General features: G+C 47.4%; 1 long non-coding RNA gene across 2 annotated transcripts; it reads right to left on the reverse strand.

The window, feature by feature from the left end:
- Positions 1–9,652: 9,652 nt before the first annotated feature.
- On the reverse strand, positions 9,653–13,554 carry LOC144128252 (uncharacterized). Of its 2 annotated transcripts, none has more exons than XR_013313765.1 (4): positions 11,916–13,554; positions 11,603–11,828; positions 10,893–11,102; positions 9,653–9,838 (listed from the first exon to the last, which is right to left on the reverse strand). It is a non-coding gene; the product is annotated as an uncharacterized LOC144128252 (long non-coding RNA). The 2 variants fall into 2 exon arrangements; XR_013313766.1 differs by having other exon boundaries at positions 11,478–11,828.
- Between the last annotated feature and the right edge of the window lie 110 nt (positions 13,555–13,664).

Here is a 13,664-nt window from a genome sequence, read left to right on the forward strand (position 1 = left end):
GCACACAGTTCCCTGGTCCACTATCCCCAGTGGTCACTGCGGGACGCCAGCCAGTGCACTATCCCAACAAGCTTTGGGTATTCTAGACAAGGCATCTGCGTTAGCGTGGTTGGCTCCTCTGCGATGTTCAATGGTAACATTGTAGCGTTGGAGCGCGTAAGCTTTGCACTTTGAGGCACACTGCTCGTAAGAAAGGAGAGCGGATTGTGGTCAGTGATGACAGTCACGGTGGCGGCGAACACCCATGTCTCAAACTTTTTTATTTTAATGCCCAAATTACCCCGAATGCCTCCCTCTCGATTGCCGCCCACCGCATCTGTGATGGTGTGAACTTGTGACTGGCAAAGGCTATCGGCGCCTCAGTGCCGTTGTCAGAAAGCTGCGCTAAATGGGCACCGGCTGCTACTGCCGACGCGTCTGTAAAAACCAGATACGGCTTTCGCGGGTCTGGAGTGGTCAGTGAAACCGCCACGCTTAGAGCTTTCTTCAAGGCTTTGTCCGCGTCATCTGGCCACGGTATTTTGTTCGGCACGCCTTTTCCTGTCAGGCGTGTTAGTGGCAGAGCGATTTCTGCAAAATTGGGAACATAGCTACGGTAGTAGCCGCACAGCCCAAGGGTGCTCCTCAATTCTTTCTTTGTCTTAAAGGCTTGAATTCCTTCGATGGCCTCAATTTTCTCTTTGGCTGGGCCATGCTGAGCCGACAACGTACCCCAGGTAGCGGATTGAAGGCATCGCTACCTGGCACTTCTCCCAGCTCGCGTGCAGGCCCACCTCCTCCAGAGTGCAAAACACCCGCTTTAAATGATGGATATGCGCTTCTAGAGATTGGCTGAATACGGCGATATCGTCTAGATAGGCGCAAGCGTATTCTTCCTACCCGGCTAGTAACTGGTTCATGTTCCTTTGGAAGGTTGCCGCTGCGTTCTTAAGACCGAAAGGCATCACCCGCCAGGCAAATTGACCTAGGTGCGAGATGAACGCTGTCGGAAGCTGAGAATCCTGAGCGAGTGGCACCTGCCAGTAGCCGTGCCTGAGGTCCAGAAATGTTATGAACCTCGCGGCTCCGACTCGCATGATCAGCTCCTGGGGGCAAACCATAGGAAATGCGTCCGTCTCGGTCACCGCGTTCAGCGCTCGGTAGTCTATGCAATGACGTACCGACCCGCCTTTTTTGGGAACGCACACGATCGGGTGTGCAAAAGGGCTTTTACAGGGGTAGATAAGGCCTTGTGCAAGGAGCTCATCAATTTGCCTCGTTACTTCGTCTTATAAAGCCTCTGGGATCCTATAAGGGTGGCCTCGCCTTGGAGTTGCCCCCTCCGCGAGCTTTATGCTGTGCTCGCCCACGCGCGCGATCGACGGTTCGTTTGCAAATAATGCCTGGTGCTGCTCGAACGTGGCGTGCACCAGGTCCGCTGCATCCCTGTCTAAGTGGCTTGTTTTATCCAGCGTAGGCATTACCCGGTCCTTCGGGACGTTGCTTGCGCGCGGGGTATATTCGATTTCTCCAAAATCTCAGTCGTCATCAAATATGACGTTCACCGAACCTACCTTCCCGACGTAAGGGCGTAGCTTATTTGCATGTACTAGCATGCGGCGACCGTCACTCATCTGCACATGGTACGAGTGCTCGCGGTACCTTTTTGTCACCATTGCCGGCCCTAGCCACTTCGGGTACATTTTCCCTGGCCTCTTGTCATCAAAGACGAGGACTGCCTCACCTTCGCGTAAGGTTTTTACCATTGCATGCTTGTTGTAGTGCAACGAGTACGCGTCTTGCTGTTTTCTAGTCGTTAGCTCCGCAATGTCGGCCGCGATCTCGAGCTGTGCTTTCAGATTTTTCAAATACTCAGCGGGAGCACTCGCTAGCTCCCCGGGTACCTCAATGTCTCCTGCCCAGCTTTGCTTCAGGATACCGAGTGGTCCTACTGGGTCTCGGCCGTAAAGCATTCGGAAGGGTGACATGCCAGTGGTGTCGTGTGGCACCTCCCGATAGGCCCAAAGAAGAAAGGGAATGAACTTGTCCCAGTTTTTCGGTTCCTTTTCGATTACGTGTGAGAGCATGGTCTTAAAGACTCTGTTCCACCTCTCCACCGCCCCATTGCTCTCCGGATGATTGGGAGCGGAAAAGCGTGGGGTACAGCCGAGTCTTTCGAGGAACTCCTTCATAAGTGCGGCTGTGAAATTAGTGCCGCAGTCTGAGCACACCACCTCAGGAACCCCAGTCCGGCCAAACACCGAAAGCAGCGCGTCGCAGGTTGCCCTGGCGGACAAAGACCTTAGGCAGACTACTTCTGGCCAGCGCGTGCACAGATCTATTATGCAAAGCGCGTACCAATGTCCTCGGCCAGACGATGGCTCAATCGGACCTATGATATCCACGTTCACTTTCTGAAAGGGAAACTTCAGGCGAGTGAGAAGCGTTAACGGTACCCTATCGGTTCGCCGGTGGTCTGAACGCACTTGACAGCTATGGCAGCTGTCACAGTGTTTGCGAATATCCGACTCCATGCCCGGCCAGTAGAAACTGTACTTTAGGCGAGCTTTAGTCTTGCGAAAGCCCAGGTGTCCCCCCCAATAGGACTCGTGTGCTAGGCTGAGTGCGGCCTTGCGCCGTAATCTTGGCAGTACTAACTGCTGTACCCCTTGGCCTAGCACCTGGTCTTTATGGTACAAAACTCCGTCTACGATAGACATGCCCGCCTTTCCTTGCTTGGCATTCTGCCAGGCCTGACGCAGCATCTCATCCTCATGCTGCTCCACGCGAAACTTCTGTGCCCCGCTATGCTCAGCCGTGCCGCCCGCCTGTGATGGCTCGACCTCATTACTGTCAACTGTCTGCTCGGGCAGGGTTTCGTCTGCGAATGCCAGGACAGGCTCGGTGCCCACGTCTGGCCCTGATCTATCTTGTCTGTCTTCAGCCGGCGGCGACAGGGTTCCCACCGCCTGCACGAGACCCTCACTGTCCGTTTTGCCCGAGTCGTGCAGCTGTTCCCATGCGTCTGCGGAAATTAGACAATTGGCTTGTGTGAGCTTGTCGGTGAGTGCACACTACACCGGTGTCGCATCGTCCACATTTTCGATCAGGGGAGCACCACGACACAGCGCCAACGGAACTACTGCCAGTTTTGCCTCTACCTTCTCTCCGAAAGCGGAGACGAGATCGATCGTCCCATGTGGGGATACGAACTCGTCAGGTACAAGACTTTCGTGCACTACGGTGATATCTGCACCGGTGTCCACAATAGCGCCAATACCCGCTTTCCTACAGCAGATTTTAATGTCCCTGAGCGCTGGACGCGTGGATTGAAAGGCATGGGTGGACACGCGTGCTCAGAACTGATGTCAGCGTTTTTCCTTACCCCCAAGTTCCTCCCTAGGTGGTCTCGCAATCCTTCGCCAAGGGGACAGGGGTCCAAGGTCGAGGCCGGCAGATAGGCCCGCCGTCCGGAGCGGCGAAGGAAACCGCAAGGACAAATGGGGAGACTAACCAAAAAGGCATGAGTCCCCTTCTAACGGCGTGCACCAAAGCAAAACAAAATAAAACAAAACCGGACGCGCAGCCTAGGTCACTGCCCTCTTACGGAATATTCGCAACACATGTACAAAAGGATGCGACAGTGCGCCGAACCCTACAACGTCTTAAAAAAAAAAACAGCTGGCTCCTGCTGTAGGCCTTTCCAACCTGATTGCCGCTATTTTGCTTGCTGGACTGATTTTTTTTCACCTGGCACTTACCAATCCACCCCGCCTGCGGCAGGGGTGCTCAGTGGATTAGTGAACAATAAGGCGACGTTCACAGAACAGTTGGTAGCGCCAGGTAGAGAAGGCAGTGCAGCCAGCATTATGGCAGCAGTCAGGTTGGAAAGGTCTAAGTCGAGCCTGCCCCTCCTCCCCCCCTTTTCCGTGCGGCCGTCGCTAGTCAAAGGAGGAGAGAGCAGATGTCTACAGGGTGCTTTCTGTATATAGCTCTTTGTAATCTCGTGCTCGCTCGCCATCGTTCCATTGACCTCTTGTGGAATCGCAAACTTTTCCTCGAGTGCTTTCGCACTTGTAATTCCCACAGGCTGATATTGTGGCACCTGTACAGTATGCGACATCTCAAAGCAGCACACATGATGGTGCATTCGAAAAGCCAGCAGCCAGAGATAAACCAAGATTAGTAGCAATAGAAAGTGCACCTTTCAAACTTTGTTTATGTCTCATGAGTGGCGAACCAAACTGCCAACCGTCCTATGCTTTCAGATTTTACCGTAACATGTGCTGTAGAAGTTACTATCTAAAAATTTACCCTTGCGCTACCTACCAATAATTTGGGAAAATGATCTTCAGCATCAATGCTTGTAACTGGCAACAGTGGTATGGTTGGAAGTAATGCTTGCGGAACAGATCAGCACATGAACTAATGTGTTGTCCTCTTTTTCTAAAGGAGCTTTGTGTGTTCTGGCAAGAATGTGGTACTAGCAGTGCTGGCGCAGCATATGTATTAGCCCAAGATCTGCCAGAACTATCCTTAGACCGTGCAAGCATAGGTCAGCTGCAAGCATTGGAAGCGCAGCGCAAATCTGTGAAAGATGACAATGACAATTTAGCCATGAGCAAGTGCTATGTACCAATTATAGATCACAGCACGAGACACTGTGATGATGGTTGAATGCCTTGAGGTGTCGGGGAATTGAAGCCAATCTACTTGTGCCAGCTTTGGTTGGAATCTTTCTTGGGACGTTGGATGGAAAAGCTCTTTGTGCTGGCTGCAGTTTAAATGGAAAATTTGAGTGTTTTGGAAGGTTGAGCTCCAGTTCACACTTGTACTTCTGGCTTTGGCTTTGCCACAGTTCTGTTTCATTGTTTGCCAAATACAGGAAATAAAACCATTTCATGTTTAAAAAGCCCTCTCTCCTTTTTCTCGATTTCTTTATGTTCATATTACGATGCAGCTTTAGTTCATGAGCTGTTGAATGCATGTGCGACATTACATTGTCTTTTTATTTCAACATGTGCACATACTTTGTACTTTGGTGTTAGTAACCTTGTTGGCTTGGTCCCTTGAGGCAACACTGCAAATCATTTCAAGGGCCTTTTCTGTAGGAAGCGGCTGGAGCGAAGCTCTAAAAAGGGCTGCTTGAGGACTGAAGTCGTGAAGAGGTGACTTGCTGTTGGTTTCTTTGCTGGGAAGACACTTCTGCCTGAGAATTCCTTAGCTGTTCTTGAGCACCATTGCTTGTAGGGCGGACTGAGTAGGTGAAGTCGTGCTGGAGGTAGTGCCTTGTTGTTGGCCTTTTACTTCGGCACTGTGTTGGTGAGGTACTGCCACCAATTGTGCAGTGCATTAATAATGTACCTGATCATTTGCAACGGTATTAAAGCAGTGTAAAAAGAGGAGGGTGTGTTTGCACAATTGTCAAACAGAAAATCACTGTTATTTTAGTGCACATTTCAATTTCTGATGTTACTCATTTTCATCTGGCTGTGATCAGTGGTCTTATTGTGCTGTCATGTTAGTGTACCCAACTCCTCTCGTGTGGTTTGTTTTCTCTGGTTATACGTCAGATGTAAGGACACTGTGTGTTGTATTTTCTTGTCCTTGAGTGCAGGGGTGGGAGTGCCAAGTGGGATGGAATTGCGCCAGTGCTGTGCGTAAACAAGATTCAAACAAACAAAAATTGCCACAGCTAAAGCCACATGGCGACAGATGTCGGCCAGTAACACCTATTTCAGGCATTTATTCACTCTGGACTGATATAACCCAGTTGAATCTTGTTCTCACACACTCCCCAACATACCATCAAAAAACCATGCCACTCTCCTTTGTGCACATTTCACTGCAAGGCCCAGCCATGATCTGGCAGGAGTATTTTACTCCGTACTTCCTGTCTTGCCTTAGTTCATACATCTGAATGAAACACAGCTACCCATAAAAAATGAGCACCAATTTCTAGGCATAACCTTTGACAGAAAACACTTTCCTACTTCATGTAATGCACTGAAAAAGAAAGCCTTCCGATCCCTTAATATACGCAAAGTACTGACACGAAAACATTGAGCTGCCGACAGGACATGTCTTTTACAAATTTACCACTCTGTAGTAAGCTCTACCCTAGATTGTGGATGTATAGTGTATAGGTCAGCGAGATCATTATACCTTAAATGACTGGATCTAGTACATAATTTAGGTTTGCGTCTTTCCTCTGGTGCTTACTGGACATCACCCATAAACAACAGTCTTTTTGTAGAAACCAACGAACCGTCCCTTATAGAGATAGAAGAACCATGCTCTCATGCTCATACATTTTAAAAATCTGTTCTCTGCCCGAACACCTATGCTACACCGTAGTCACAAAGTGCCCATCTAGAACACTATTTAACAACAAACTGCTAGCTATCAGGCCACTCCTCTTGTGTTTTGAAGAGAGGTGCCAAAACCTCTGCGTAGTAGATACATCACCTGACATTGCTTGGAGACTAGATGCACTGCCTCCATGGTACAATTTTCCTGCAATCTGTGATTTCACCCTTACACTGTTTCGTAAGAAACAAACCCCACAGTAGCATATCATGCAAGAATCCTTTGCACTCGAAGACAAACACAGTAGTTTTACGGACTTTTACATTTACGGTTCAAAAACTGATGTTTACATCGGAAGTGCTGTGGTGCGAGGGAAGTCTGAAAAAACGCTACGACTTCTACAGCGCGCATCCATCTTCACCGCAGAATGTTACGCAGTCCGTATGGCCATAGCAAAAATTGTAAACGACAACCTCACAAAGGGTATTTTTTACAGACTCCTTAAGTGTACTTATAGCTCTCTACTCAAGAAATGCAATCACTCCAATACTTGGTGACATACACAACATAGTAACAGCCACAGCTGAAGGACAAAACATAAAACTGTGCTGGGTCCTGAGTCATGTCGGAATAAAAGGCAACGAGAGAGCGGATTTGTACGGTTCTCAAGCTCGTGGCTAGGAAATAAAGAAAGTAAATATACTCTTTAAGGAGTGAATGAGCTTAGTACAACGGAAATTAAGAAACAAATGGCAGACAGCTTGGAACAACGAAGTGAATACTAAACTACACCTCGTAAAGCCGGTTCTAGGTGAATGGAAGTCTTGTGCACTAGGAACGCTTCAAGGAAGAGATTCTCTGCCCTCTCTAAATAGGCCACACACACGTTACGCACAACTTCTGACAGAACAAGACAAATCTGTTTGTGAAGAATGCGGAAATGAACTTACGGTTAACTACATGTTATTGTCTTGTGCGAAACTGGAAAAACTAAGGGAAAAGTACTTCATTCAATTTTATAATGAATGCATTCCTTTTCATCCCACACTTCTTTTAGGAGATAATGCAGTTGTAGAAATGTTTTGAGTTCTTAACTGTTTAAGAGAAGCAGGATTTCTCAAGAAACTCTTAAATTCTGGCCAACTGCTTTGCTAATTTTTTGCTAAACCTCAGGCTCACTCTCATCCCCGAGAAGAAGACTGAGGTACTTAATTGGTTCGTTGGGAGACTCCAGATCGTTGCTCAGCCAAGGATAACTGCTGAGCTTACCCAACCCTCTTTAAGGCTTCTACTAATAGCCATTTCTCAAATTTCTTTTCTACGTGATCACAAGGTAGTACTAACGTTTTAGGCCCTCTACACCACCGATTACTTTTCACAGTTCTATAAATTTCAGCAAAAAAACTTTCATATATACCTTGTGCCTGGCTCATTTTAGCCTTAGCTGCCTATGTGCCATAAAACACAACACATTAGTTTGCAGCCACTCTTTTAATGTATGCATTTGGAATTAAACACACGCAGATGAGCATGTCTGTTGCAGTCCCTATTGTCTTTCAACTGTTTGTGCTTTAAGTGTGCATCCAAGCTCTACAAGCAGCTCCCCCCGCAGATTTGGTGTCATTTCCCGCTAACTGCACTCAGATCTGTGCCCAAGGAAACAAAGGAAAATGACAACACGAGTGCATTCGTATGCACAGTGGGCCATCTAGTTACAAAACATCAAGGAAATTGTCAGAGTGATAGGGCTAGCAATGCATGACAAGCTTCATTTGAGGGTGTGGGCACAACTTTGGTGGCAGCGTTTGCATTTGCTTGCACCAACAATGGCAGCAATTTCACAATAGGTTTTCCCATGTGCCCCTGCCTCCTTGGAACCGAGCCATTGTGGTTGTTTGCCCATGAGAGGCGGGGGCTCATGGCAGGCACTCCCACTCGTTTTGCTGCCCGGAACCGGAAAACCTTCTTGCCGCGGTAGAATTGAACTGCGATGCAGCAGCGAGGGCCAGGCTGGTCCTGCACCACCTCTCCGCCTCAGATGCGGGGCAGGGACTTCCGCTGGCCAGCAATGTCATCCAACTCGCCCACTACCCAATTTCTTTGAGATGGAGCAATCATTACTCACATGTCAGATTTGGAGGTTTCATCTGTGTGCTCAATACAGTACATTATTTCTAGCCTATAATCCTATAAGCTTTTAGATGGGCATAAATATTTATGCATATTTTTGCATGGACCATGTAAACTTTGCCACTATGAAGTGATCACTGGCACTTTAATTCCTGCAGTGTATTATCAAGGCTGAGAATTAACACTCTGTAGAAAGACCAGTGTAGCAAGTGTGGTGCCCTAAGGCCTGACAGATCTTAACTAGCAATGCACAGTTCTGAACGCACCAGGCGCAAAACTTCTCTGGCTTGCTAATAAGGGAGTAATTACTCATCAGCATCCACCCAAATGAAGCCATACGGCTACAAAGGAAAGCTATATAGCTTTCTGACAAACTTCACAGTTAAAGAAAAATTCGTCCTGGTCCAGGGTTCGAACCCGGGACCACGGCTTCACCGGAGCAGTCGCTGTACCAACTGAGCTAACTGGGACGGCAGGGTGAGAGCGAAGTTATCAATAACTCGAACTGGGAACAGTGTTGGTCAGATGTTTAAGGGAATCCCCGAAGGTGAAGTAGATTTGTGATAAGGGAGTGATTACTCACTGGCATCCACCCAAGTGCACCCATATCACTACAAAGGAAAGCTATACACCTTTCTCAGAAACTTCACAGTTAAAGAAAAATTCGTCCTGGTCCGGGGCCCAGGTGGCCCAAATTTCCGGAGCCCTTCACTACGGTGTCCCTCATAGCCTGAGTCACTTTGGGACATTAAACCCCCATAATCCAAACTAAACTTTTTGTGCAACAAAATGCAGCTGCAAGCAATGGTATAGAGATCAGAGGATCACTAACAAAGACATAACTAAAAGCTCCACAGGCAGCAGTCAATGAACTCCCATTGAAGATATATGTCTTTCTGGCATTATTAGAATCAATTTTTAAACATATTGTAAGCACAATGAGCATTATATAACCTGAACCCAGCTGAGGGCCACAGGAGGGCAGTGTGGCGGCTTTCGCAAATATGGCGTCCACTGAATATCACACCAGATTTATTTGTAGGACAGCTGTAATATGTAAGCGATTCCTTAAATCCTTGCTGTAGCAGCAAGGCATACAATACCGATGCGCAGCAACAAATGCGACCATACCGCACTGGCTGCCATATAATATAGGCGCTTTCATGCTGATGCAAACTTCTACCCCTGCTATTGCCACGCCTGATCTCCGTGTTGCTCAGTGTGCACTCTTGATAGAAAACCAACACTTTTGCAATAATGTTGTTTGAGTGCTTCCTTACGGTTTGAAACAGCATTGTTTAATTTATTTTCCCAAATGTATCAACTGAAAGCCAAACATACGAAGTGGCTCCACAGGAACACGTTGAAGACCTGCGCGCTTTCCTGATTGGTCAGGGTGGGGTCTGCACCTTCCACAGTGCTGCAAAGTAAATGATGAGAGAGAGTACAGTGTGGACAACAAATAAGTGGCGGATAGTGAACAAACAGAACAGACCTGAAAGGAAGGAAAATATAGCTCAGTCTATAAATATAGGCAAACTTCAATTTCTCTTCAGTGTCCCCTGAATGCTACGCATAACTTTTTTCCCCACCAGTGCCCAACCACCATGTGCATATGAAGTAGATAACTTCATTGTCCTCATAACCGCAGCAGTGGCGAAGTTGTTGAGCATCCGCCTCGCATGCGGGAGCTGCAGGGTTCGATCCCCAGTGACACCGGGAACCCACCGGTGATACAATGGGTACAACCTTTCCCCTGGTCTGGTGCTCAGCTTATTTAGGGTGAAATGCTTGGGAAATGGGTCTTTGACCCCACCTTGAGAAAAAGAATTTACCTTGTGTCATGGCGCTCTTTGGCCATAGATGCCCTTGCGCCATAAAAATACATCATCATCATCATCGTCCTCATAGGTCCTGCATTCTAGTTTTTCTTTGTGACCTCCTAATCCGCACATTTAAGATAATGTAGCGACAGCAACTAGCCTAAGTACCCTTAAAAGCCAGCTTGAACTCTTATGACTCTCATCTGGATAATATCTAACAGTCAGCTACTGCAGGACTTATCAGCTTTTGCACTCGCTATAATCTTTCAGAGGTTAGGGTGCCTGGTTAGTGAGCTGGAGGACCCACGTTCAATCCCGGCTGCAGCGGCCGTGTTTCTATGGAGGCAAAGTGCAAAAGGCGCCCATGTACTGTATGATATCTGCGTACATAAAAGGGCCCCGGGTGGTCTACATTAGTCCGGACACCTCCAAAATGGTGTCCCTCACAGCCCTTGCGTCACTTCAAGACATTAAGCGCCACAATTTACAATTTAATAATTTATCAGCTTTTGAAGCACACGACTGCCAAACATGTACTACTTGTGCTCTTAGTCTGATGAGTAACTGGCGGGAGGGTGCAAGTGGCAGGCCACGATAACTTTTGGCGGTAGGACAAGTGGGTTCAGGTTGTGGAAGTGAACCACAGCTTACACAGTAAGCGTCTTTCCTTGGTATATGGTGCGTGGTTCCAGACAAGGCAGTGTGGTCGGATTTCATTTGAGACGTAAATAGCGCAGACCACCACAAAGCAGAGTTCAATCGGAGACAGGAGGTAGTGTTGTGGCTGTCATCCTAACTGGCCCTTGGGAACGAGCTACCAAATTCCTTGAGCATTCACCCTGTCACCAGCATTGCTGAGCGCTGCAACAAGAAAATGGCACTGTACAGGTGTGGACAAAGTAAGTAGAGTTTTTCACGCATTGAAGAATTGAAATTGGCTGCTATGATATGTGCATGCTGGCAGTGAACACAAGCACTTTCTCGTGGACAAACAGTGTTTCTGCATTTCCGATAGGGAACACATAATTGCACTTAGAAAATATTAGTGCGCTCCATTTGCTTGGAAAGCCAAATGACAGATACCAAAGCATACAAGCTAATGCTGCTCAAAACGCCAGCACTAGCCCACTAGTTCTCGTAACATTTATGGCAGCATACAGTACCTGTAACTAGTTAGGGTATGGTCGTAAGTGTGCACAAGCACTTGCAACTGGCAACATGGATATCATTGTTTACCGTAAAACATGGATTCAGACTGTGCGCCCAAAGGAATCAAGTGTAGACATCATGTCTGTCGTCTGTGTTCCCGGAAACATAGAAGAGGATCATTTGGTCATCTTGCAAAGCAAAGGTCTCCTCACCGTCATGTGAGACTTCTGTCTGTGTGCTTGTGCCAGACGCTGACGAAGAGGTACTGGTACTTGTGCTTGCCATTGCTAATGAAAAATTCTTTTTGCATGAGTCTGGGCTGTCCTTATCAGTTCCAGTGCAGTCCAAAGCGGAAGCAGCTTGCAGCCTTGTGCTAGAAACGTGGCGCCTCTGTGCAGAATGTGAGGAGTCTTCAGCTTCCACCAAATCGTTTATGACCTGGAGTGAATGAGATGAGAGTTAGTGGTGGACCTAGGCTACCAATCAGTGCAAAAGGGCCTTGCTTTCCAAACCAACCATGCTTACTTTGGTATAACATGCCTGTGCTGCTGCACTGGCTGTGATGTGCTGTGATGGCCCTAGAAGCAGTTGAAAAAATTAGTAGAGGTAGCAAAACTATACCAGTAAAAGCAATGAACAGCAAAACGATATACTGGGTGCAGAGAAAGTCCTTGCAGGTGGTATTTTGATTGTAAAAATGAAACTGATTGAGATATGTAGATGAAATGCAGCAAATACTTTATTTGCACAGTAAAGACCAGAAAAAAAAAGCTACTGCTAAAAAATTCCACTTTAGCCTTAATGCAGGCTCTGAGACGCTTTGGAAACGCGGCGATCACGAAACGCAGGTTTTCATCATCGATTTCCTCCCAGGCCTTCTGAAGCAATTGCTTCAAACTCTCCAAAATTCTTCTGAGGCTTGTTGCAGGCCAACCACACGGAGTAGTCAAGTGGGTTTAAATCGGGCGAGTACGGAGGCCATTCTTTGGAAGTGATAAAGTCAGGAAACTGGGCTTGGCACCACTCCTGAATGACTTTTGCCTTGTGAGCGGGTGCAGAATCTTGTTGGAAAGTCGTTCTGACCCCTGAAGTGTTCATGGCTCCAGGGTTGCACCACCTTCTCCAAGATGTCATTTCGATAGTTTTGGCTGTTCAGCTTGACTCCCTGATTGACAAAAACCAGGGGGATCTTTCCAGACGATGTCACTCCAGCCCAAACCATGACAGCGGCTGGATGCCCTTTGCGTGTAATGTGCCGGCCACGGCCACCTGCTCCTTCAACTGCTGCAGCAAGGATTCGATCATTCTGGCGGTTGAAACTCTGTTCAATGGTGAACAGTTTTTCATCAGTGAAAAGCACCTGGGAAAAGCGTTTCAGAAGCGCACGGCATTTTTGCACTTGAGTAGCCTTCATGCGCTGATTCAATGCATGCGTATTTTGGTGTTTGATAGAACGCAAACCTAGACGGTATTCTGTGATGATGTAAAAAAATTTAGCGCTGATCCCAAGCTCCCTGGCCATCCTTCTCACACTTTTCTGTGGATTTCGCTTGATTCTCTGTCGTACAATTTTGACCATCTTTTCGGAGGTAGTCGTGCGAGGTCTGCCACTCCTTGCGCAGTCAATAGACTTGCCGGTACATATCGCGATATCGGCACAGCGAGTACTGGATTGTCTTGATTGGCACGCCGGTGATCGAAGCGATCTTCTGCGGAATACCTGCCTGTGAGAGCAGTGCTGTGCTATGTCTGTGCACGTTAAAAATCCTCAGGTGGTCGAAATTATCCCGGAGACCTCCACTACGCCAGCTCCTTCTTCCTTTTAATTAAAAGCGCAAGGTTTTAATACTTTCGTCGGAGCGACTTCGCTGTCGCCGCACTTTTGACCTTGAACGTCCTTGCTGCACCGCTGCCATAGGAACGCATCACATGATTTTGCCGCACCGCAGGACTGTCGTGGTCCGTACGCTTTTAGGTACCTTAATGCTGAAGAAAAAAATACAGCAATTGCATAAATTACCATAAAAACCCAAAATAACGGAGAATAAATATGGAACATATCAATCCATTTCCATCTTTACCTCCCAAATTTCCTTCCCCACGCAGAGCAGCATGCCAGCGATTTTTAAATGTCGGCTAAATTCTCTGCTTTTTCATTATAGAGTTTCTCTCTCTCTCATTTTGACGAAAACCACCAGAATTATACCTTCTGAAAAGTAGCCACAAGGACTTTCCCTGCACCCTGTACATTTATTCATTAAGTTTTATTCATTA

Source organism: Amblyomma americanum, chromosome 4 (assembly GCF_052857255.1).
Source record: "Amblyomma americanum isolate KBUSLIRL-KWMA chromosome 4, ASM5285725v1, whole genome shotgun sequence".
In the NCBI taxonomy this organism is placed as follows: Eukaryota; Metazoa; Arthropoda; class Arachnida; order Ixodida; family Ixodidae; genus Amblyomma; species Amblyomma americanum.